This window comes from Ips typographus, linkage group LG12, assembly GCF_016097725.1.
Source record: "Ips typographus isolate SLU linkage group LG12, UJ_Ityp_2.0, whole genome shotgun sequence".
NCBI lineage: Eukaryota > Metazoa > Arthropoda > Insecta > Coleoptera > Curculionidae > Ips > Ips typographus.
In genome coordinates, this window is record NC_138433.1 from 6,743,361 (window position 1) to 6,770,852 (window position 27,492).

Genomic DNA, 27,492 nt, shown 5'->3' on the forward strand with positions numbered 1-27,492 from the left:
GTGGGCCTTTCATAGTCAATAATTTTCTTTATTTGTAATGTAAGTACTTACGGCAAGAAACTAAGCTCAGCCCTTAGATGGAGATGATTATTGACTAGCTGCAACGCTAAGTTTCGAAGAAATTCCCATCTTTTGAAGGAGTTTGGACTGTTACATTTGTGAATTACCATGGTATTGATACCAGCAATACTTATAAGTGAATAAATCACATCCATAGACCATCTTTTTGTATTTCTTGCACAGTCATAGGCAGCGCACAGTTTGTCTGCTGTGTCGACTTTTCCTTTTGTGTTTTTTCTGGTTTTCCCGTATTTTGATCTATATTATCATGATGCAGACTGGACACAAAAAAAACATTTTTATTTGCTGTTGTGGTTTGGAGGACACGAGCACATTTTGTCGGAAGCCAAACGTATAGTTTAAGATTTTACTGGTCTTTTTTTGTCAGGACGAGCAAATTCTTCTGGCAGTTTTCTTTCGTTTTTACGAATTGTCCCTATCAACGTTAGTTTATTCGAATATTGTCACGTTAATGGGTAGCCCAGAGGGAAGAAAACTCAGGTTTCCACAGGTAACCCACTTTATTTGAGAAGTTAAATCAATTGGTACAGTAATCTTACCCCCAGATTGCCAAGATGGCGTAGAGCATGATGTGGGATGCAGGATGTGGGATGCAGGATCAAGGAGACGGAAAGTTCACGGAGGGCAAACGCTTTATCGGGGATGAATGAACCCTAGACTCGTGTCCGAAGGCATTCACCGGGCCGGTAAAGTCGTTATGGTATTAGCAAAGGGAGGTAAGTAGGTGCGGCAAGTCTTGCTGCACGCCCACACTGTTTTCTTTGCTAGGGCTGATACTCGGGTGTGGCACTTGGTTACCTACTGCTCCAAGTTGTAACCTTATCTTGCCTAATATAATAAGGAATGCAAACGGCAGCTTTCATCTGGTGAGCACTATGGGTTCGAAGGCAATTTTCTTAAGATGTCTGTATTTGCTTTTCAATAATAATTATAGTGAAAAAAGAAATTTAAAATGGGCGCCACGCAGTTTTGATGATGATGAAACTGCGAAAATAAATGAAAAGGAAATATCTTATGAACGGGTATTAAAGCAACTAGTGAACACTAAATAAACACAAATTAATATTCCCCTTATAAAATAACTTTACTGGGTTTGTTTAACATACCATGTTGTTATTACAGTTCAATAGATGAGTAGTTTATAATAATGTAAATAGCAGGTAAATCATTATTCGGTGTTAAAACGTTGAGATAGCGTATATTTATAATTGACAAATGGTATCACCCTATAGTCGACTATAGTTCACAATAATGAAATTGCTATTAGAAGATAAATCAACCTTTGTTAGGTTTCACTGATCAGAAGTATAAAAGTGATTTAATTATGAGCAGTACTTAAATAAAGGGGAGCTTTGGTCCTGTATTTTTTTGGAATCTGAGTCTAGTGGTATGTTTGTGAAAAACGGTGATTAAAATCTAAAGAAAGAATTGGAATGAACTGGCCTTAATACACAGGCTTGAACCTGGTGTCTTCGAAGGTTCTTGAAGTTCTATCTCATCCGAAAATCTCTACAAATGGATGCTTGGAGTACTGCTGGCAAAAATGATGACTAAGTTGCAAACATGTCAGATTTTTGGCGTAATATTGTGCTGGTCGGGTCAATCTCTACCGGATTTGTACGACCATTTCAGAGGGTATAACCGGATGTTATACTAAAGGGTAGAAGTCGACTCCCTCAGATCTTTAAAAGACCAAAGTAAGTTACACAGTGCCACTCAGAAAATTAATATGTTGCTATAGAAAACTTACCATAACAGATCTGCACAAAAAAACTAAAACGAGGCCGATGCCAACCGATTCCTGCTGAAGAAACTGGGTGTCCAGGGCTAACAGAGAGATAAGCCTATCCTTCAGGGCGTCTTGCAGTACCAGGTGATTGTTAATTTTAATTTTAAATACTCTTTTAAGGGTAATTGAACAAAATATCCGAAAATTAGCAAAACAACACGTTCTGGTAAAGCAGAGGGCAATGGAATCTCTCTCAAGAAAATGGCGACCACATCTCCCCAAACTGGACAAAAACCCTGCTTTCTAGAGAGTTTACAGCAAGCATCGAGACGGAGCGGACGCGTAGCCGACGGTAACCGAAGCGACACCCGAACCAACCCGACGCGATTAGTGAACTTGTGTGTTTCTGTTTTTCTGCTTTCTTTGTGGTTCTCAACAACGCCAAACTCCAAAAGAGAATAGAGCATCTGGAGCAGCTTTTGGCAAACCAAGGCACGCAGATGGACTTTCTGATATGATTGACTCAAGATATACGAACAGACCAACAACAAGCAGCGGCGAGGGCAAAAAACCCTGACAAAGGATGAAAACGCCTAAAAACGGATGAACCATCATTCGAGGCACCAGATGGCAAACAAACGGAAAAGCACGTTGAGATGGAGATGTGCGACGTGGATACTCCGAGGAGTAGCCAGCCCCAGCTTGTGAATCCGACCACGCAAGTGGAAGGCTCGGAAGCCAAGTCGCCGTCCATTGAGACGGAAAATGTGCCAAAAGTACCGCCAGTGGTACTAAAAAATGCCTCCGAATGGACAATGGTATGCGGGAAGCTGCGGGAGCGCCGCATTAACTACACAACTTATACCAACCACCGCCCAAGACTACAGGACTCTCTCCAAGCTACTGAGAGAGGAAAAAAGGGAATTCCACACATATTCCCTTCCTGAAGAAAAAACAATTAGGGCGGTCATCAGAGGCCTACCAATAAACATCGCGGCCGAAGACATCAAACAAGACCTAGCAAGCCAAGGACTGCCGACCACGTCAGTCCAAAGAATGCGTAACCAGCGTGACAAAAAGGACATTCCATTAGTGCTTGTCCAGACAACAAAAGATTTTAAAGAGGCAATTTTTAAAATCACGCGGTGTTGCCACCTCGTAGTCAGGGTTGAGCCGCAACGAGCCAAAACAGGGCCCAGCCAATGCCATCGGTGCCAGCAATACGGCCATACCCAGGCCTATTGCACCGCGCGTCACCGAAATGCGTCAAATTCAGTGAGTCACACCACTCAGTAGACTGCAAAAAAACAAGAGATGTGCCGGCCAAGTGCGTCAACTGCAACGGCCTACATCCAGCCAGCTACCGAGGGTGCTCAAAATATGCTGCAGCGGCCAAAAAACCAGCCCCCGCCCCAACAAAAACGGCAACCCGACCACAACCAGCTGCAAACCGGCAAACAGGCAAAAGTTTCGACGAAGCAGCGAAAGCCGGTAGAGCCGCCAGCGGAGCGCCAAAACAAAAGCCCGCAGCCCGCGAGGCCGTCGCCCCCCCACCAGCCATCATGGATTTCACCGCCATGATGCAGCAAATGCAACAAATGTACGCAGCCATGAGTACATTTTTCGCACAACTGCCGCCAATGACTGTTAATAAGAACAATTAATGGCAGCACACCGGACAGCATCATTCCTGCAGATAATGTCGTGGAACATCAACGGCATCAGGACCCGAAAAACCGAGTTAGTAGAACTACTAACTAGGCTAAATGTGGATGTCGCTGTTATACAGGAGACCCGTATACGGCAGACCGACCATTTCGGTATCCCAGGATATGCTGTCTACAGGAGGGACAGACCACCGGCAAGACTGGCAGCAGGGGGCGTAGCCCTGCTCATAAAGAACTCAATTCCACACGCTGAAATGCCACCATTGAACACCAACGCAATGGAGACAATAGCAGTTGAAATCGAAACCACAGCAGGAAAACTCAGGGTTTGCTGCTGCTATCAACCACCCCGGCAGCAACTCGAGGAAAACGACCTAGAAACACTCCTGTTTCGACGGCAACCAGGCCAACACGTTGCCATAGGCGATTTCAATGCTAAATCACAGCGGTGGAATAGTAGAGTAGCCAACCAAAGAGGAAGAGAGCTCCAAACTTTCCTGGATAGAAGAGAAGACATAGATGTGATAGCACCGGAAGAACCTACACACTTCAGCAACAACAGAGTGAACGATGTGCTGGATTTCGCACTCATTCGCAACCTTGCAATGAGATACGAAATCACAGTAAACAATGAAGGTTCGTCCGACCACAATCCTGTCTTCCTAGCACTAGGAGATGAAGGAAACCAGCAAGAAACGACATTTACCAGCAGAACAACTGACTGGGAAAATTCCAAGCAATCCTGCAGCGCGACTTTTCCCCGATTCCTAGACTCGAACATCGTCAGGATATTGAGGATGCAATACTTGCATTGGAAAATGCAATAAATGCAGCGATAGAGGCCAGTACCACCACACAAACCAGGCCAAGAATCAGGAATTACCCTGCTGGAATTCCTAAAACTACTAAACAACTGATCCAGGAAAGAAGACGAGCCAAAAGAACTGCCATCAGGACAAACGATCCCGGAGACAGAAACCTCCTGAATGAACTCAACAGGAGAGTGACAGCAGCTCTGCAAGAACACCGAGACAAGCAGTGGCAAGAACATCTAGAAACTCTAGACCCGCAAGACCGCAGCATCTGGAAAACCTGCAGAGCTCTCAAAATAAAGAGAAAAACAATAACGCCTCTGCATGGAGAAAACGGGATCGTTTACCTGAAACAAGACAAGGCAGAAACATTCGCCGACAGTTTGGAGCAACAGGTTCGAGAAAATGACACCGAAGATCTCGAAGCTGAAGATTGGGAAATCGAAGTTGAGAGAAAAGCCAGAGGTATCAACGGTCAGCCGGACAACGTTCCGATTAGGCATACCTCGCCCGATGAACTCCGAGACATCATACGGGATCTCAAGCAAGCAACGGAGTCGAGACATCATACAAGAGTCAGGATGTGATGGAATTGGAAACATTCCACTGAGAAAACTGCCAAGACAACCACTAGCCGCACTGACCAACATCATCAACGCATCACTGCGTTTGCGGCAATTTCCAGACCGATGAAAAATGGCAGATGTGATTTTGTTTCCAAAACCAGGAAAAGATCACCTATTTTCCCAAAATTACAGACCAATCAGCTTACTTCCAAGCATGGGGAAATTAACGGAAGCAATAATCCTGAAGAGGCTCAAAGAAACTGAAGAACTGCACATCATTCCTGATGAGCAGTTTGGATTCAGACATGGACACTCGACAGAACAACAGATCCACCGAATGGTTGAATTCATCACAAGTGGATTCAATCACAAGGAAGCCACCGGAGCAGTCTTGCTGGACGTATCAAAAGCCTTTGATCGCGTTTGGCACAAAGGACTGCTCATCAAGATGGTGGATGCCGGATTCCCAATCAGCCAAGTAAAGATAGTGAGATCTGTCCTGACTGCGCGAAAATTCAGAGTAAAGACTGAAGGAGTCTGCTCGACGTACAGGGAGATGAAAGCAGGGGTACCGTAGGGGGCGGTCCTCTCACCGTTCCTGTACAACATCTACATAAGCGACATACTGCGCGCAACAGGATGGAACCTGGCGCTATACGCAGATGACACCGCGCTACTGGCCAAATCCAGAAACGTCAGGCTACTCACTCTAAGACTCCAAGGCAAACTGGAGACACTGGAAAAATGGTGCACGATATGGAAAATCAAACTGAACGCCGCCAAGACACAAGCTATACTATTTAGCAAGCGGCGCAAACTCAGACCGGAAACCAACCCCCGAGTCCAAGATGAAGATATTCCATGGAGAAACAACGTGACATACCTCGGCGTAGAATTACATAAGACACTAACATGGAAGTGTCAAATCGAAAAAGCCCGGGCGAAAGCAAAGCTTGCCAGGGCTCAGCTCTACCCAGTCATCGGTAGAGATGCCAAAACCAGCGTCAAAACCAAGCTGACACTAATCAGGACAATCATTCAACCGCACCTGACATATGCCTCAGCAGCCTGGGGATATGCAGCAAAGACCCACTTGAAACGCCTTCAAGCAGTGGAAAACATAGCGCTAAGATCAGCCATAGACGCCCCGTGGTATGTCAGAAACGACACCATCACCAGAGATCTCCAATACAAAACAGCGACAGTAAAGATCAAAGAACATGCACACAAGTTCTTTGACAAGATGGCGGAACACCAGAATCCACTCATAAGGAACGCCATCGACTATGACCCAGAAATGGAAGCCCCCCATAAACGGCCAAGACATCAGTTGCTGGACGATAGATGACAGCACTGAACAGCCGATCATGACCACACCCGGATTTGACAACACCCGACTTCGACTTCAACTTCATTTTTGAAGCAAGTATTATTAATGTTTTCTGTTTTTATGTTTCAGGTAGCAGCCATGACCAATCCAGCCAGGATAAAGAAGACCAACCCCCCCACCAACGACTTTCTCCCCGGGTGGCGAGAATTTATTCTCAAAACTTGGGTATAATCCAACCGTAGCTAACTCGGTGCTAACCGGGCTCTGGCTACACCTCCCAGATTTCTCCCCGCCTGCCTATATAGGCAACAGGATAAGGAAATCAACCTCCTAACCTCTGATCCATACTCCCCACAAATATTCTTGGATGATTAATTGATTAGCCCTCTAACTCTATTGATCATCCAAAAATATGCCATGACCTCCACCAGGATGACCAGCTGACGACGAAAGAAGAATTCAAGACAAGAAGAGCGCAGAAGAGCCCCGTTGTCATCCGGGACACTCTCACCCAGGACAGGGGACGCCGTTGCAACACTGGTAATTCCCGAAAGGGAAATACCAGTGACTGTTAACGGAGTCCTTCTTCCGGACCTTTCCTTTTGGTCTACAGCGTTGGGAGGGTAAAAAGCAGTAGTCTTGCTTGACCCGCTTATCTGAGACCATTCTCTCCTGTCATGTATAATGGCGCGCCTACTTTCTGATTGGGCTTGAAATACCGGTTTTCAAAGGAGCGGTTTTGAAACATACTGAAATAGCATTCTGAGATTTGGCAACGTTGTGAAGGCTTAGTTGTAATACCATTATAATGTATCGCTTAAAACATAATGAACAGACATATAAATATATATGCATTTCGACATATACACCTCCGACTCGCATAGTTTAACATTCGCACACGCCTCCAAAACGGAGGCGAATTCGAAAAATCGGAGGCCAATACGAATCGACCTTAATAATTTCTCAGGATGTCTCTCTGGCCTCCTGGAGGCCGTACGCAAAATTTATGTCGAAGGCCATTTTAGCAATACACATATACAGTTATACAATGTAGTTTACGAAAATTCCACCACGTGGCGGAGCGATCTCATACGTTTATACAAACGACACACGGCCTGTGCGGCATCAACTCCGCATGAAATACCGCTAATCCGACTCAAAAAACGCGGCAACACCGCGGCATTACTCACTGGAGGCCAGTTGATCGAGAGCATATACCAAATTTCGTAGTTGAATATAAGAGTGAGGGGGTTGGAGGCCAAATGATCGAGAGTACATAACGAATTTGAAGGCCACTCAACTTTTATTAATATATACTGGGCGTCCTAACTAGTTTGCTGTCTTATACAGAGTGTCGCACCAATATCGGCTTTATTAATTGAATGTGTGATCTTTTAAAAAGTTATGTCTCAAACTAAAGCTGACTTGACATACTCATTTAGAATATTTTCTAGAGAAAGGCACTTTTATTCATGTCGGAAGTAGAACCCAACTGGTTGACTTAATTTTTTTAATTCTGCGCTATTCTGCCTATTATAAGTTTTCGACTTTGATAGTATTGCGCTAACTTGGAAAGAAACCAAAAATTTAAATATTTTCCACCTTCTTTTGAAACAGCAAAATTTATGGTTATTTTGAACGACCTGAATCTCCAAAATTCCGTTTAATAGCAAAGAGGGGTTCGAAAAACCGTTTCTTATAAGATGAGATGCACAGATGGATTTTCAATAAAAGTAATTCCTTTATTAATTACAGAATACAGGGTAAGAAATATTGTACTAGACGTTTTTGCATACAACCTAGTTTATTTAATAGCTGGGAACATTTTAGAACTTAGTTGGTGTGATATTCAATAATAGGTCTCAATGGTATCTCAAAACACAAGTTTAGAGATTTTTAAAATTTAAAAATTGCCAAACATGTTTCGAAATTTTTAAATTGATGTCTTCTGTTTAGTTCTCTAATAATAAAAGGTTAAAATTTTAAAATTTAATTCACAAACTTGCAAGCGTAATGTCTATTTTAATATTACATTTTATGGTGTTGCACCTTAATTCGAACACTTCCACGATTAGAAGAATTGACTAGTAGGAGTGCAGTTTTTGAAAAGTAACTTAGAAGGATAACCAACTTAAACTTATCTCACTAATTAGCTTTTACTGTTTTAAAGTCTTAGTTCAAGCTCTCTAAGTGTTGTGAAAAATGTCAGCCAAAAATGTAAAAATTTTCAAATGGACAGAAGTAATTTTTTACTTTTTTACGTTCATTTATTTTGACAGTAATTGTGTACTAGGTTAAGAGCCAATAAAATAAAAGTATAGTAGTAAAAGTATACCATCCTTGAATGGATTGATATAAAACTTTAAGACAATATTGTTTGAATACTATTTAGTAGCTAATATCAAAGAATAGCTATTTAACAAAAACAGACAGTTGAAAAGAAAAAGCGAATTAGAGAGAGATGGACTCTTCCTACCAAAGTTAAATTGACAATCGACTGATAACGGCTTTGTCCGTTGAATATCAGGAATTTTATTAGTTGGTCATTCAAGTTGTTGAAAAACGTTGCCGTATCTCAGACCACATCAAATATTTGTTTTGAAACATCGGTTTAAAGTTAATGTTAGTTAATAAGGACTGACATCTTCCAATGATTAATAGGCGAACTTAAAACACTTTGACTCAAAAGAAGTAAACAATGATTATAAGAAATTAGTTAGAAATTAGTATTAAATCTGATTCTGAAAATTAGATGTTTTTTATTTCAAAGAAAGAGACAACCGGTAACATGTTTCCTACCAAAGGGAAACCGAGGTCAGCCAAAAATATCACCCCAACATCAAAGGAATTATGTCCCTGATCCCTGTCCCTTCTTGTTAAAATATGTTAGGCATTTCACATTTTTTTTTTTGCATGTTGAATTTGTATTAGCGCCATCCGCTACGTATATTGCATTTTGCTGCAATAACAAATTACAATAAGCTACAAATAACAACATTTTAAGGCAAGTTAATATACAGTGTGCCGCAACTGATATCCCTCGGATGCATACGGATTTATGTCTTGCCCAATTGAAAAAAATAAGTGTCGGTTGGAACAGGCTGTCCCAGAAAATTGTGGTGTAGAAAAAATTTGCTTTAAAATTGAACACCCTGTAAACTAAGGTAATCATTCTTATATGTGGCCATTCTGAAGATAAAATGTAAACATTTAAAAATACAGTTTGTTTTTTAAACAAATTGTAGGCATGCACTAGTTATTTCCCATAGCATTTTTTATCGACCTATGTAGTAGTTTTTTTATAAAAGGTTCGACAACAAATTTATAACTTTTATTTATTTTGAAGTGTGTTTATCCCTTACATAAATATGTCCAATTTGCTAAAAGATGGCTTGCGTTTTAAGCAATAGACAACATGCTCTACTAAAAGATGGCATGGCCATTTTGCCAATAGATGACACTCGCAAAGTCACATTGGTACTCAGTTTCTTCCAAACATAGCTAATTCTCTCTCCCTTCACACTGATTTCCGGCTGCCATACTCTAAATAAATTTCGGTCCATATTTATGGCAGGTAGTACATCAGTTTCATTGGGAATAACTTCTTTTTGGACAAACTATACTGATTTAAATTCCGTCAAACATTTTTACCCTTCGCCTGGTGGTTCATTTTTAAGTTTTTTAGACTTTTTATAGGTCGTCGTCTATTGGTAGTTTTACCTTAAATATTGTGAATAGTTTTATTTCTTTATAAGACGGATTAGTATATGTTGTATTAAATTTAAATTTAAAGCCGACATTTTAATCCAAATTTTGTTGAACATTTTTTTACCCGAAAAGGATTGCAAAAGGCATTTTGACATAGATTATGATAAATGAAAAAGTTTAAGTCAAATTCCTTGACGTTCACTACTTCTAATTTCTTCTTTGGTTTTCGGATTTGCAAACATGGAAATTTTTAACTCTTGTACGTTTTTTTATGAAAAACGGTGCACGCTGGATGTGTCATTCATTTAACAAATCCTTCTTACAAACAACAGAAATATTTAAATAAATGTAATATAAGGCATTTAAAAAATGCAACTTTACCACATCTTAAATTTCTGCGGCACTCTGTAAAGTTGACCATGAATTTCACGGATTATAGTTATATGATGGTGTTTTTAAGCATAATGCCTGATATTAGACTGAACAAATTATAGGCAATGCTTTTTTAAGATAAAATTTAAGTTAATTGGTCGTCAAACAAAAATGACAGGCTTTTTAATCTATAAGAGTCATAAGTTAGAACGTTCTTTAATTTGCCACCCTAAAAACTATAATTTGTTTCCCCCAAAAAACTAGAATTTAAAGTTTTAAACAAACAATAGGAAAATTTCCTTTTTAACGACCTATTGAAAAATTGAGGACACAAAAATGACCCAACTCAATAAACATTGTTAATCTAAGGAATAAATCATGTATATAAAATAATAACAATATTGATTTTAAATACTCAAGGACTGGTATTATAACTAAAATGAGATAGTCTAGAAATGCAAATCAAAGTGAACATAATAAATTAATAAACGATTTATAATTATATTGCAATGTTTGACAAAACTTGTTCAACCATATATTTTATCAATTTGCTTCAGTCGGCTATATATATATGTTTTTTTTTTTTTTTTTCATAGTTATATATCGTGATCATTACCAACTTCGAAAGTAACATTTAAATTTATTTATTTATTTTTACGCGTTTTTTAGGCAATAATTCAGAAAAATTAAAATAGCCCCCAAACTAGCGAAGATAAACATAGAGACATCTTAATGAAAGTTGAAAAAAATTGGTAGGAGTATAAGATGCATTGCTTAGATACAGGGTGTTCTATTCCTGATTATATCCTGATTAACTTTAATATAAGCATGTTTTTTTAGAAAAACCAGAAATAACAACAATATGGGACTTTTGCGCCACCCTGTATGTAAAATGTATTCTGGTATAATTAATTGATGCCAATGTGGAGGGGTAGACAGAGCGTTTCAGGTTTGATCTCAGGAATGTTGTTAATATAAACAAATTTTGGTTCCAACAAATAGACTGTTCAGTTTGGGCCTGCTTATTTTCAAGGCTACTGACAATATGGCCGAAATATTTAAAATATAACCCCTCAAAATAAATTACTTAAAAATAATTAAAATTAATATGATGTCATACTTAGCTGCCTACATGGTCGAAATTTTATTGTCACTGATGTATGTTTGTGTGGGCTGCTTTTTATCGATAGGTAAGTCTATTTATAAAACGCTTTTTATTGCTTTTTTATTGAAATGTATAACCTTCTAGCTATTGTTCACCCGTAATCTTGGGTTGAAGAAGGATTTAAATAAACTAAGAAACGTTCACATTAAAGAAAAAATTTTTGACTTGAATGCTGTTTCATTGTGAATTGGCCTGAAAAGTTGACCAAAAACCAAGAAAACATAATGATTTATAAAATTGGTCAAATAAATTCAAAGCTTAAATTTTTTTTTTTGCTGTTTTTAACTAAGTAGCCTTTATTATTATACTTATAGTCTGTTCACGACCTTAGATCTACTCTAGGCATGGAATTTTGAAATTTTGCCCTCTGTATATTTTTGACAATGATTTTATTTAAAGTTATAGGAAAATATTTCTTTCAATTTCATTGCCGCGTTGCCCACTAATAATGAAATGTTCGATAATGCAAGTGTCTTCTTCTGAGAGTTAAACAAGATTCATAAATTAATATATATTAAATATCTTGTTTTATTTTGTTAAATTGGTTATTTCGAGGACAGTAAGCATTGGTGTTTTAATGATAGACATCTATTACTTATTAATTAATTCGTACTACAATTATTGTTCTTGAAACTGTTGGTTTTGTACATCAGCCAAATAATGATAATTGTTTACTTAAATGTGACAACTTTCAGTGTCCCTCTGAACATTATACCAAAAAATCTTTCTCGGCGTTTAAAAAAATGTTGTCGTTTCAATATACAGAGAAAATTCCATGTATAGGATAGATATCCAAGAAGATCGTGAACAGTCTATATGCACTGTATTTCATTTTTCTAACCTAACAATTTATACTACTTAAGAAATGTTGACACCGGTAATAAAACCAAACATGTTAAGTACACATATTTTACAGGTTTAGATGTAAAGCTTATCTTATTAACCGTGTTTTAGGCGTCAGGATGTTTTCGGTTTTAAGTCGCAAACTTAAATCGCGTATTCTACGTCTAAAAATAACTACAGTTTGCTAAATAAACTATATTCAAAGATGCTTTGTTACAGAAATACAGGGTGTTAAAGTTTTATTTTTTGTAGTTTTATTGGTTACAGTTTTTGAGACATTTAGCTCAAATTTGGACTAATGTATTTTATCATGCCTTTTTTTCTTCCACAAACATTTAGTTTAGAAACTTTTTTTACTCTTTAATTTTTTCCGTTCTTGTCGCAGTTACAAGTTAGTTACAAATTTATCAGAAAAACCATCCCAAACTATCTTCCAATTTGCATTATAAAATTCAGATGTTCTTTCATGAAAATAAAAAATCTGCTTGAAAACGGTTACAGATACGGAAGCAATAAATGACAGAAAAAAGTTTATAAATCAAATCAGGAATTTTAATTTTAGGAAAGAAACATTATTGGCTCACTAGAAAACCATTTGGGGGGCTAAAACTACAAGAAAATTAAAACTTCCACACTGTATTTCTTTAACAAAGCATTTTTGGAATATACTTTATATAGCTGACTATAGTTATTTCTAGACGTAGAATACGCGGTTTAAGTTTGCGTATTAAAATCTGAACCACTCTGTACAGGTGGTCTTTTTAACTTAAGATAAGATAGCGGAAAACCGTAGAATTAAAAATTTCGTGTCAACGGAGACCTACATTAAACCGAAAGGGCTATTTCCGAAATATATATTTAAGTGTAACAGGGTGACACTTAAAAAAGTGTGACTTCATAAAATATAATAATTTTAAATATTTTTTTACTATATTTTTTATCATCAGTTGCAGTAGTTTGCAGAAAAAAGAGACTATTTTTTAATGTATATTATACAATTTTTGGCAATACCTACTAATGAGTCCCGCTTTAAATTTGATATAATTTTTTTATCAAATAAAAATATAGATATAGCATTTAAAAAGACGATTCGTTTTCGTGGCCTGCTAACTCACCCGATGTCTCTACAATTTGAAGAATTGCATACGAAATATTTTTTGTGTTTTAAGCTGAAAAACTATTTTTTGTGCAATACCGTCATTTAAAGAGTGATAAGTGAAATGATGGCCATTCACGCAAACACGCCTAATCCGAATGTTGATAGACTGGGATATACAGGGCCTTGACGGTTTAAAATTGTACTTTTTTTTATTAATCTGAAATTATCCGGGGTACCACGAGAGATTTCAATTACCAATAATTTTTTTGGTGGCTTAGTTGCATCTTTGCAAATTTCACTCGTCCTAAAGGACTAGTGTAATTATGGAAAACATGCTAGAATAACAAATTATCTGGTTAATTTAAAAGCGCGAGCAGTATTTATGTCTGGTTTTTTCTCTGTAACATTAGTAGTAATAAAATTAAAAGTAAAAGAAAAAAAAGTAAGTAAATTTAACATTAAAAAATTAATACTGGGTAGCCCAAATTAATTGTAAGATACTTAAAGGGTGGAGAGTAAAAAATAAACACCAAAGTGTCACTATGGTTGAGAAGTGTGGCTCAATATTGTCACGTTTTGGGGGTAGCGCAGGAAGAGAAACAACTATCGTAGGCATTTCCCATGTATGTGAGAATGTGAACATGATTTTTTGGTGACTGGGTTTATAGTTCTTTTGTAATCCACGCAGAACCTCGTGGTACCATCTTTCTTTTTCACCAGTACAACGGGGCTCGCCCATGGAGTGGTGGCATGGTCTTATTACTCCGCAATCGAGCATTTCTTTTATTTGTGTGTCAATGATTTCTCGCTCGGATTGTGATACTCTATAAGGGCGGCATTTTACTGGTTTATCTTCTGTCACTTCTATTTTGTGCTCTATAAGTTGTGTTTTGCCCATATATTTCGGTGACTTGCAAAACAAATCCTCATATTCAACCAGTAGACTCTCTAGTTCCCTTTTGAACTGCTTATCCCTAATGTGGTCCAGTTTGTGGTCTTCTAATGTCACCACTTCTTCGTCTATTCTCTGTGTTGTAAAGAGTGCTGTGGTGCTCAAACCACTGGGCTCTTCTAGCCGTGCCACCGTTGTGTCTTTGTAAATAACCCTTCTAGTTGGCCCTATGTTCTCGAGGGTCAATGATATAGAGTTTTCGGCTCTTTCTAGGTTGCATAGTAGGATAGTTGCATAGTTGCATCTAGGTTGCAAGTCTTTAACCTTCTCCCAATCTGACTTGCTGTTTGCGTTTGCGGATATCAATCTAGGTATAGCCACCTTACTTATTTTATTTCGTATTGCCCAATCTTTCAATTTCCTACAGCAATGTTGGAGCGTATGAGTAGGGATATATTCGCTACCCTCTTCTTTTACTATCATCTGTAGGGTATGTCTGTTTTTCTTAAACAAACTGACCACGCTCCCTATGGGTAGCTTTTCTGTGTTGTAATCTGCCAAATGGTCCCTGATGGCTTTTCCCACTCCTCTATCTCTACTGGGAGCCGAAGAGACTGCAACGGCCCATGCAGTGCTGCTCGGAAGACTGAAGATGGACCCCGGCATTTCCTGGACCACCTCTGTCCAGCTTCTTGTTATGCCTGGTTTTTTGGGTGCAGAATGTCGCTTTCCCCCGAGCGTTAACACCAAGTCCTGATTTAGGGTGAGTGTATTAGATATTAAGCAAACTGCTGCCTGCATTTCTCTTAAGAATTCCGCGCCCAAAATGAGGGGTTGTGGTGTATTCTCTAATATTGTTGCTTTAATTTCTAATTTTTTCATGTAGTTCCCTCTGAGCTCCAGTGATGCCATTGTTTCGCCTAGACTTCTTACTTTCTGGCCGCCTGCTGTCACAAGCAACGTGGGTGGGTCTCTGATTCTATGTTTTTTGTTGACTAGGAGATGGCTTATCACATTTAGCTCCGCGCCTGTGTCGATGATCGCCGGTACGTAATAGTCATTTACAACAGTATTAATATACAGTATTTTGTGGCACGTCGGGCCCCGAGTCGAGAGGGTGACGGGGCTTAGTTTTGCCACCCCCTGGAGTTTGGGTGTTGCTGTCTACTTCTGCAAACAGCAGCAAAGTGGCCTATTCTACCGCAGTTGTAGCATCTGGGCCTATTATCGTACGTCCTGGTGGATTGGTGCTGTCTTGTACTGGCATGGTTTGTGCCATAGACTATCCTGGGCGGTGGAGGGGTTCTATCCTGGCGGGGACTGTAAAAGGGTGGCTGTCTTTGCCTTTCTGGCCCATAGGCTTGTTCTTCTGTTTGACGCTGCGGTCTGAAGGCAAGTGGCGTGGAGCATTCTTCAGGGGCATTGTCTATAGTGGCGCAAAGTTTTTTGACTTCGTCCAAATTCCTGGGTGGGTTATTGGGAAAATTTGTCAGCCAGTAGTATTTGGCTCTTGGTATGTCCCCTAACCCATTCTGAAATATTTCTAAGAATTCGTCGAGGTCCAGGTTTTCCTTGTATTCCTCGTATAGGACCCGTAGATCATAGAACAAATTTTTTGTCGGTTCTAGGTCCCTTTGTTTCCTTTGTTTCAACTTTGCAAGCAGATGGCAACTGTGATTACCGTCGCTAAATTCTGTCTAAAATGCTTGACAGATGTGTAGCCAGTTGCTGTCGGGGTTTGCTGCCTTATACTCTCTATACCAAATGTTTGCAGCGCCCTGCACGTACGAGTGGAAGTATAGGATTTTTAGGGCATCGTTCCAGCTATTGGCCACCGCTGTCCGTTCGTATGTGCCGATAAATTGGGGGGCTGAATCACTACCAGGGTTGAACGTTGGCGGGCTGATGAATTGCGGTAATGCGGGTGTTTTTTCCCCTGCCTCAACGGCCGAAATGGTAATGTCCGCCATTTCTCTTGACCCCTTCTCGCCTTCTAATGCTTTATCTCCTTTTTCAGGGTGTACTTGTGCTCTTGTCTCTATCACCGTATTTTCCAGATCGTTTTCTGGTTCTTGTGGCTGCTCAATGTCTTCTCTTCTTGTATTTACAAGCGTAAGGGTTAGGTAATCTCTTTCTTGCATCCAAGGGTCTCCTACGCTTGAACTCCTGTGCCTTGGTTGAAAGGGGCTGCTAGGGTTTGCCGATCTCAAGTTGTACGCTTTTCTCATTCCTGTTGGGGCGTATGGCTGGGTGTGGCCACGGATATGGAAATCAGTAGCCCCGGGATTCAACAAGGCGTCTCCACCATGTCACGTTTTGGGGGTAGCGCAGGAAGAGAAACAACAATCGTAGCTCAAGTATGTCTTCTTTATTTACTACTCGGTGTACCAGGAAATAAATCTTACCCTCAGATTAAGAGGGCCGCTAGCACCGCCGCAGGCGGGACGCGCATGGATCACTTTCCAAGAGGGGGTGTGTAGGTGCGTGGGTGTGGGGGTATGGGCGTAAGGCCTTCTGATGTGCCGCCAAGCGGTACCCGCTCGATACGAGCAGGGTACCCCTATGTCCGACACGCCCAAAGGATTACTTAAGGCCCTGCAAGCCCTCTTGTAGTGTCGCCAAGCGAAACCCGCTCGATACGAGCAGGGAGCCCCTATGACCGACACGCCCAAAGGACTTACTTCAGGTACTGATAGGGTCAAGAGTTCGGACGGTCACCTCTTGGTTGCGTAAGAACTCTAGTCTTTTCAGCCTGGGCTTCCAAGAAGGTATCGAGCCGTCCGGGCACTAGAAAGTTCGGACTGATGCTCGATAGACCGACCCAGAGACCAGTGATCTTCGATGGCTTGAGACGCTGATTAAATACCCACATCGTGACCCCAATTTGCCGGTCTTGCTGATTCAGCCAGTGCACTAGGGGAGACCGGGGCCCGACTAGGTAACGGAACATAGTGCAATTTATGTTGTTCGTGACAATATGTGCCTCAAAAAACAGTTTTGCCATTCTAATAAACTAACCAAAAAAACTCGTATTTGGGATGCTTGTATTTTAAAGTGCTACTATTTTAAAATGATTATTTACAAATTCTTTAAATTTTTAAATAATAATATGGACTGGTCAATGCAAAATGCAAAATGAAAAGAAATATCCAGACAAGCATCCTCAAGAAGAAATTATGGAATACCAGATGTGCCAACAATTTTTATGACACTTTGGAGTCTATTTTATCTGTAATTTCTATCCTTGAATTATCCGATAATTAATTTGGACCACCCTACCTATATAAAATAAAATAAAATATAAAGTTTCTGTAGGCTTTATACAGTCAAAATAAAATAAGGTTTATGAATTTTTATAAGCTTGTTATAAGTATGTTTTGATAATCACATGTAATAAGAGAATTGTACCGTGGTAATATAATGATTCGATGACGACGTAAAATTACAGATAATTTTTTACATAATTTCACGAGGACGAGGAAAATTGGTAAGAAAAACATGCTATGGAAAATTAACTGCTAAATTTAAAAGATGGAGCGGAATTTAGTGAGATTATCTCGCAATGTCACCAAAACGTCTAATTTTTATTAGGTTGAAGTATTACACATCATTTTTCTCTATCTCACAACCACTTTAAGACCTATGGCACTCCAGGTTGTAAAAATTTTTTAAGCGTCAATATATCGAAAATAATTGACTATAGATATAGGATATGATACATGAAACATACTTATAATCATCAGGAGTATTTAAAAGTGTAACAAAAAACGGAATGTTTTATTTAAAATAAGCAAGTTAGTACTTACTTCCGCCACCACAAGAAGTGCTGTAACATTGAACATATTTTAATTGATTGGACTTGGGCTTGGGGGCTTGGGCTGGATTGGGCTTTACTTTATGTAGCCAAGTTTACAAAACTCTTCTATTTATCGTCTTCCTTATATCGATCAATGTCTTTTGTCATCGAACACCTTGTCTACGTTGACAATTTTTGTGTAAACAAAAATGAAATTTACAAACAAATTTTTTATATTTTTTAAATATATTTTGTTCAGTAATCTTTCATTAAAGGGTTTGTTGAAGAACTGGAAGCGTATATTACAAGGCACGTTCTAAATAAAAGACTTACCACGTGTGGTAATCACTGTATGTGAATGCCGCCTTTTGTGTAGCGAAGAGTTGAGACGTATTATTTTATGCTTATTGGTTCCAAGATTCTCTATACTGATGGAACTCGTTTTCCGTAAAAAAGTTATTGCAAAGTTCAAATGAGGAATGTTTTAGTGCATTTAATGGACAATTTAACACCATTTGCCTCCATCACCATTCAATTTTGGTTTCGTTCTTGAGTTATTTCCGAAAAATCAAAATCGAGCATTTTCAAAAAAAAGTGCTGTATTATATCTAATTTGAAAATTTTCCTGAACATTGTTAGATCAACATTTAAGGACTATTTCCCTGTGTATTTGGTTTTCAATTCCTACGTTTCGGTTTCAAGATACTATCTTCAACTTTTTTTTCCATGAAGTGAACTATTTTGTTTTTTTCTGGTTTTTTACTTTAAAAATATATGTTAGAAAAAATTTAGTTTTCTTGTTAAAAAAGATAAAGTAGTTTCTATCTAGGTTGGCATTGACTTCATCAAAATATCCCCAAAGTAATTTTAAAAATTAACTAAATAAGTGTGCTAAATAATTGCAAAAACTGTCGACTAGCGAACGGGACAATATTGGATAATTTACCATATTAGGACTAAAATGCGTTTAGTTTGATAATCAGTTTAGATCTGTATTTCATATATAATTTTATAACATTTAGTATTAGATCATCACACATCAAGTAAAACTGCGTTTGAATACAGATAAATCGGTACGCTTAGTCTAAAATGGTCGGAATTTGTAGTTTAATTACAAAAAAATTTCTTTTGGTAATTTACCGGACAAACTCGAAAAAAATAAACATACACTGTCTGTAAAAAGTCTCTGAATTATTTCGAAAAATATTCAACTTATTGAAAAAGATCGTATATAAAAATACGATCGCATTTTAAACGTTTTACCGTTATGTGATTAATGAATTTACTGGGCCACAAGTTAGCAATGAATTGATGTCAAGTTTTTTCTTATGGAATTACTATGTTTCAATGACTGATGATTTTCTGATTCGGTCTCTCATTCTGGTCACATTTCATGTAAGATGCTGTATGGTTGTGTTGTATATCGATCCACACAATCTACAATGGTTTACTTGAATAGTTTGGCAGCTATTAATTGTTAAAGAAAACTACATCTTCAAGTAAATATCAATTTTTTATTTGATTGAATGCTAAAAATGTGCCTGAATTAAAATAAACATTTTCGAAGACGTTTTGTAAAATGTCGCGTGTTATAGGATTCATGATTCTTCTTTTTAAATAATGAATTTTTTTTCGGTTTTGTTGCCTATACCTTATTTTTTAAGTGACCCTATGTTAATGATATAGAAGCCTTAAATCTGGTGATCTACGTGGTAATTAACTTGAAGCAAAGTTTTCTTTAACAATTAAATATGTGCCAAACGAACAAAACAAAGTTTAAGTTAACCATACAAAATATCAAATATGTACAAGAATATGTCTCTAAAGAAACTAGGAAGTAACATGTTATTTACAAAGTGTTGTTTCCTCTGTAACTTAACTTCCAAGGTAACAATCAACTAATTAACTAACGAATTGGAACGAAATTTAATCGAGAAAAGACCAAAAAAAAATCATTTATGTCCATATAGAGCGGATTTACCACCGTGCGTCGCGTGTAATCAGTATTATTCACTATTTTCCTCATAGTTCTTTGGGTTTCAGTTTTATTGAGACAAATGCACTTTTTTATAGAAACGTGGCATTATCATTCAATCAGATCAATTTATTTTTGAATAAACTATTTTTCACATCAATGATTTCCCGGTTTTTACCGCGGTAAAAAATTTAATGTTTATCAGTGTTGTTAGGACAATATAAACAGTTCCATTGTTACCCACCGCTTTTTCGATCAGACACTAAATGTCAAATATTTAGTATATCGTTGCTACGTGTAAAAGTTGCGTCGTTCTTGGACCAGATAGAATACAATGTGGGTAGGTTCTTGGGGTGTGGTCCGTAATGATATATTTAGTATGTACTAGTAATATTTAGTTTGACGCATACGCAACAAATATCGTATTGAAAGTGAGTTTAGTATTTAGTGTTTTTGAAGCGGCCAACAATTCTATGTTTACCAACTGGCCTAGATAGCGCCAGGTTAGTCTTTTGCAACGCACTAGAGTAGAGCTTACACCTTGGTTGCTGTGGAGCAACCACCCTACCTCAAACGTTTTTATGAAAAATAGAGTTTACAACCAAGGTATGTAATGATTACATTAATTCAGGCATTTGTCCAGCAGAATATAACTCTACTTCATATTTTTCTGATATCTTTTTTTGTATTTGTTCTTATTCAGTGTTTCCTGAAGCAAAATCGCTCAACACCAACTTAAAAATTATTATATCCATGTTTGCATGGCTGAAATACATTAATTTAATAACAGAGTTGAGGTTTATTTACAACTGAAGATGTATGTGAGTGGCCACCGATCTTATGGTTACCATATTGTCACGTTTAGGGGTGCGTAGTGAGGGATGGTAGAGAAACAACTCTGGTTACAGGTAAGCCTTATTTATTATAAACGATGTAAAATAACACTTAAGAGGGGTTATTCTTACCCCCAGAAAAGAAGGGCCAACACGGCCGTAATTGTCGTAGAGCGCATGAGAGTTCGGGAGAGACGAGTGGGGTTTTAGTCCTTCAGCTACACCGTAAAGGGGCACGCAAAGGTGTTCTTGTACGATGTGACCAAAAGACCAAGTGAACAACTGACAGGGTTAAGGGTTCTAACGGTCACTTCAAGTTGCGTGAGAACCCTTCTCTTATCAGCCTGGGATCCTAAGAGGGTAGCGAGCCGTCCCACCACTTCAAGTTAGAGACTGTTGCTCGCCGACCGACCCGGAGACCAGTCAGTGACCTCCCTCTGGGGAAGACCCCAGAGTTCGGTGCCTTAGCCGAGCTACGGTGTATCTTTTATACTCGTCAGCTAACCTCATTACGTTAACCTTGCTGACTATGGTGGTTACTGGGTGTGCACCGTAACTACTAACACGGGTGTGACAATATCTGTTGCAAAAACAGGTCAGAAAGGGTCTTGTGGGACTTGTGGGGTCGAGACACTTTAATAAATATACATACAGTCATAGGTATTCTGTCCTTTAACAAATTACTTTTAAGTTGATTGGGAATTGAAAGTAAACTAGTTTTTATTTCAGGCATAAGTTGCTGTGTACACCATTTCCAAATGTGGATCATGAAGCAAAACGGCCTTACTACAAATGTTTGACACGCCTAGAACCGCGAAGGGATCGTCGCGAGGTCAAATGTCACCAACATCAACAATCCTGCAAGTATTTCTGTCGGCAACTTGATACCCAAATTAGCAATTGTGATCTATGTTATTGGACACAGCATGAACCTAGAACCCTCTATAAACCAGAACCCGAGTATAAATGCGCAAACTGTTTGTTTTAGTTTTTCAAAAGAGCTCCATTGAAAAATTGTCACATCACATCAATTACCAGATGCAAATTGTGAGACTCACGTTATGCAAACTGATTTAAATGTGTCTTCTTTTAATGTAAAAAAAGCACCCAAAAATTCCTTCCATTTCCGAACCAATCTTAAGTGCGAACTGTTATTAAAACGAAAAACCAAACACCCATACCTCTGACAAAAAAGATCATCATAATATCAACCATGACTTGGAAAACTATTCAAACAAAGATGATTATCATTGCAAGTTCTGTAATAAATGCTTTCATAACCAACCTGACTTTAACACACATTTTAAAATAAAAATTATTATAATTTATTATTTTTAAGGCTTTTAAATGTAAACATTGTGAAAATGCTTTGAGCATGTTTCTACTTTAAATTCTCATATTCACACTGGTAAATTGCCATTTAAATGTAAAATATGTGGTAAATATTTTGTGGAAATTTCAACCTTCATTAATCATATTAGAGTCATCAAATAGACATAATAGGGTTCACACCATTGGAAAGTAATTTTAATGTAAAATAAAACTTTTCTCCTAATTATTTAAGTAAACATTTAAGTTACATTTTTGTACAGCATCAGCTCACAGAACAGTACCCTTACCCAGCTAAGTTTTTGTTTGTGTTTTGATTGGCTCGTAAATGCTTCTTAATGTCGACGTCGATTTGACAAACAGACATGCGTAAGCGTTTTTTGGCAATTTTTATAGGAGAGACACAAACCGATAGTATGTATTGCAAGATATTATTAGTATATTAACAATTATTTGTATGGTGGTATATAATAAATACGATATGTAACCTGTTTACTTAACTGCCATAATTATTTATAATACAAAAATCTGGCTTGAATCGATTTTATATTTTTGGAATAATAAAAAACGTATGATAAAGTGAGAATTTTTGTCCGTAAATTAATCAAGAAAATAGAAATTTTATGGCGTAGTAAAACATTTTTTCGCCTTTAGCCGGATTTCAATGTCCGCTACGTCATAAAATTTTCATGTTCTTGATTAAGAACAATACAAAAACAAGAATGTTTTTCTGTCTCCGTGCTATTTATCATTTTACAGATTTTCATTGCAAATAATGTAAGCGCCAGTTATTTTGTTAACTGTCTACTAGTGAAAGTTTTGACGTTGGTGACAGTTTAAGAAATTGTTTCAAACTAATCTAATGGCGAATTCAAATGAAGAAATTACATGAAAATGCGTATATAAGAATAAAGAAAATAATTGACCATGTCGGTAATTTCTTAATTAGAACTGTCAGACTATCGTTAAAGTATGATAGTGAATTTATAGTTATCAAATCAACTGGTGGCTACGTTATTTGTATTAAGTAAATGTATGAAACAGTAAACAGCAGGGAGACAAAAATATTTATTGCTCAAAAACTTTGTATGCTAGAAGATTTTACCAAGAGTACTAAAGCCTTGAAAATGTTCAATGCATCTGATAAAAATAAATAAATGTACTTAATCGCACGAAATTATTTATTTCAATAATAAACTAAAGATGGAAAGGTGAGTTGTGTGTAGTTTTATTTGCTATTTTGCTTTTCTATGACAGTACTTAATACATTAATAGTTACTTGTTACTGTTTTCCTACATTTATTATGGGCGTACTTTATTCTTTTGTCAGCTCCACAGTATTTGGCCGAAGAGTTTTTATTAATGTGGGTAATGTGTATTAGGAAAAGTGTTTTTATTTTCTATTCCTTTTAATGTCAATCTACGCATGGCGAACTGAGTAACTGTGCAGAAGTTGACATTGGGAGTGAACAAAGACCAGCAATTAGCCATTCATATCTATCAAACTTACGATTTATTTCCAACTGATTGCCATTCTACAGCAAGTTTTATGAATTTATTTAATCCTTACCAACCTCCACCTGTTCGGGGTTCTTCTTATTTTGTCCGGTTGTAGTAGCGCTTATACTTAAAAAGGAACTATGCAAAAACAAAACTTTTCAAACATAAAAACTTCCTATTAGCTCGCAGTCTGTTACATATGGCCCATCTTACTGTACGGCGCAGAAACCTGGTCTCTCAAAGCTGGAATCCTGAATCGCATCGAGGCGTTTGAAATGTGGACCCTCCGGAGATTCGTGCCGTGGGTCGCACATGCACCGAATGAAGAAATTTTAAGAACTGCAGGCTACGAACGAGAAATACTTAACATCATTAAAGAAAGAAAAGTTTCCTGTCTTGGCCATATCCTTAGAGGAGGCAAATATAACATTCCTACACTCATCGAGGTCCAGAAAGACAGCAACATTCCTGGCTAAGAAACATACGAAACTGGTGTAACATCAGCGACGCAGACACCATGTTTCGAAGAGCCGAGAACGGCACTCTGCACATTGTATGAAGTGCGCAGACGCCACCGTGCGGCTAAGCACAGGGCACAAGAGAAGTCGCGAAATTTGGTACGCGAATGTGACATAATGTGACGACCACGATGGACTTGCACGGTCTACATCGGACCTCATCCTGCCTTACCAGATCAAGGGCATACAAAATATTTCTTCCAATTTTTTTACATTCCACGTCCTCCTTATCAGAGTCACTTTAATTGGGGTTCGTTGCACCACTGCACCAAGCAGGTATTTTTTCTTCTGTTTTGTAATCTAATCAAGTCATGAGGATGTTAGGTCGAAGGGGAGCAATTTTGAAGATAAGTTAGATGGCAGCAAGTTATTTATATAGCAACTTTGGCTTTTTAAATGTAAGAATTTTAAAAATCAAGAAGACACCTTATTGGGTTACCCATATTGTAGTTTAGAGGTTTGTTCAAATAAAGATGGCTATACATTATTGGATGTTTATTAAAATTAAAAAAAACACATAAGAGGTTCTTGAAAATACATAAAGTAATATTACCTGTTGCTAAATTTAGTCATCTTTCAAGTGACACATGACGCATTCACATCTGTCATGAATGTTCTTATAACCAAAACCGTTTAATGAACCGATCTTATACTTAGACCACATAAACAACACAAGTTTACTATAAGACATTTAATACTATCAATATAAAAAAACTCGAGATAACATCAATGAAATTCAGGTAATTGAAAGCATCACCTGAGAGAGGTTGAGGTAAGTAAGTAAGTAAGTAAGAGATTTATTTAGCATAATAGCTACATATAAAAAACAATATGAATAACTTAAGTAAATAACAGTATAAAATCATAAAATCATACAGTCACAAATCATAAAATCCTTTAACCTATACCATCCACCTACGACACCAAATGTTTCCTCAATAAAACTTTAAAACCATGAAGAACGTCACACTCTTTAACATTACTCGGTAACATATTAAAATCACTCAAGCCCTTACATAACACCGAATTATTCACCTGACCAGAATTACATTTCTGTGTCAATATGAAGTCCAAAGCATTTCTTGTGCTATAAGCGTGTACATCCCTAAATAATTTGGTTTTATCACAAATATACTCCGGTAACAGGTTATGTCTTAATTTAAAAACAATACATGGACATTAAATACAATCTTTTTCACGGATAAACATATTTAAAAACTTGAAGCATTGTCGCAACAGGGGTGTACCTATTGCACTTCAGTATCGTTCTCATAGCACGGTTGTGAACAATTTGAATTCGATCAATTTTATAGGCGGGCAGACCGTATAGAAGGGTCGCACAATACTCTAAATGTGGTGCAGCTATGCTGTTATATAACAATAATTTCGTTCCAGCGAGAGTTGATTCCCTATTCTTGCTATAAAACTAATTTTCTTTGAAAATTTACGTGTTACATAATCAGCATGCGTATGAAAGTTTAGGTTTGAATCAAATGCGCTGAACATCCGGGAACACCATCTACAATGCTATTGACACTACTTATAAAGTATTTGTTAAATTCATTTGCAATTAAAGATTCGTCACTAATCTTGTTACCTTCGAAATTAATCTCCTCTGGTGTTCTGGAGTGTTTTCCGGGCAGTAAAATTTCAGATTCCTCCACATTTCCTTGGGATTACTTCGATATCATCAATTTTTTCTCTAAAATATTTTTCTTTTTCAAGTTTGATTTGTTTGACTATATAATTACGAATTTTTTTGTATTCGCCCCAAGCTTCGTCGTCACCCCCCCTAGTCGCCCGAACATATAAATTATCTCTGATGCGCATATTTTCCCTAACATCAACTCCGATATCCATGCCTTATTCAAATGCTGTGACTTAATGACACTTACCCTTTTAGGACATATACTATTCAAAACAGTTTCAATATCAACAACAAAATCATTGGCAAGAACATTTACATCCCCAGTGTCACTATTCCATGTGGTGTTTAGAAAATAATCCTGAATTTTATCCCTGTCATAATGTTTCATTGATCTAAAATGCGTAACGATATCAGGACTCTTATCAGGTTCTTTATCCGGATGAATGGTCAGAACGCAATGATCGCTAACCCTCGGCGTCAGATGAACCCGAACTTCAAGGTTCACCGTATTCGTCACTACATAGTCAATAAGAGTTTCACTTCTATCAGTTACCCGTGTGGGAGCGTCGACAATCTGGGAGAATCCACTCGAATAAATGTGCTTTTCTTAAATTTATATTGCTCTCCCAATTGAATCGTTAACTTTCAGGATCCTTTCTATTATATAGAAATACCGTTCCATCTAATATACACATTCTGTGAAAATTTGTACTCCTTATAAGTAGCATTTTCATCAATGTTTTGCTCTTTCACGAAGGGTTCCATAGCCACTGTACAGCTATTGAAAAATGTGACAATGTTTTTACAGTTTTTGATCAGATGTTTTGACTAACTCATATATAGTTTTCTTAAACCTCCAAATTCAGACTATGGGCATAACAAGGAAGATTTGTTGATATTCTAAATTCATTGTTCTGGTACTGTAATCATTGCTACTCTCGATGCAATATAAAATTTACAATTTAACGCAATGTAATACGAAGCATCGGCTATAACACATACACATATTCTTTTTGCATCACACTGCATTCTTCTAACACTGGTCTTTTTAACGTCTCTGTCATTCATATTAAAGTTGGAAGTACAAAAATTTACAATTTTGTTTCGAACCGCGGCCACAAAAACTAACTGACAAAGGAATTCTTCATCATTTCACATAATATTTACCGCAACAGCAAAAATGATCCAAAATTGCTTTGTATGAGAAGTAGGGGTAGAAACACATGGAGTAGTTGTATAAATCTAGAGTCAGAACATTCATAGAGAAAACAGCAGAGAGGCACTGCACTACTGACTCCGAAGAAATTGTCGTTTCGACAGACACCAGTGGTTGTTGGCAAAATACTAGTCATTAACTGTGGCTGTCAATGTTCTTGCGTCGGCTATAGGGAAAGTAAAGTACTGGTACCATACAGCTGGCAATGTGCATACTGTGTTTGGTGCATACATGTTTGTAGTAGTGATACTTTATGTGCAGTCACCAAAGTTGAAAAAAAACAAGTTCTGTTTTAACATTGATATAAGCAATGTAAAGTACTCCATAATCATCACCATACCATGTTATGATGAAACCTCACGTTAATGAGATTTCAACATTTTTTAAACTAGACAGCTCAAGGTCGTGGATTA

General features: G+C 37.6%; 3 long non-coding RNA genes across 3 annotated transcripts in view; 2 read left to right on the plus strand and 1 right to left on the minus strand.

Annotated features, from left to right (window-relative positions):
• Positions 1-27,492, minus strand: part of LOC145736752 (uncharacterized) — a 200,977-nt gene that overhangs the window by 170,727 nt on the left and 2,758 nt on the right. The window lies entirely within an intron of this gene.
• LOC145736759 (uncharacterized) overlaps positions 11,113-27,492 on the plus strand; it is a 42,573-nt gene continuing 26,193 nt past the window's right edge. Inside the window, exon 1 of the long non-coding RNA XR_014180099.1 lies at positions 11,113-11,455. This is a non-coding gene — a long non-coding RNA (uncharacterized LOC145736759). The remainder of the gene's footprint in view (positions 11,456-27,492) is intronic.
• On the plus strand, positions 17,243-23,412 carry LOC145736754 (uncharacterized). Its single transcript, XR_014180094.1, has 3 exons — positions 17,243-20,943; positions 21,007-21,528; positions 21,598-23,412. It is a non-coding gene; the product is annotated as an uncharacterized LOC145736754 (long non-coding RNA).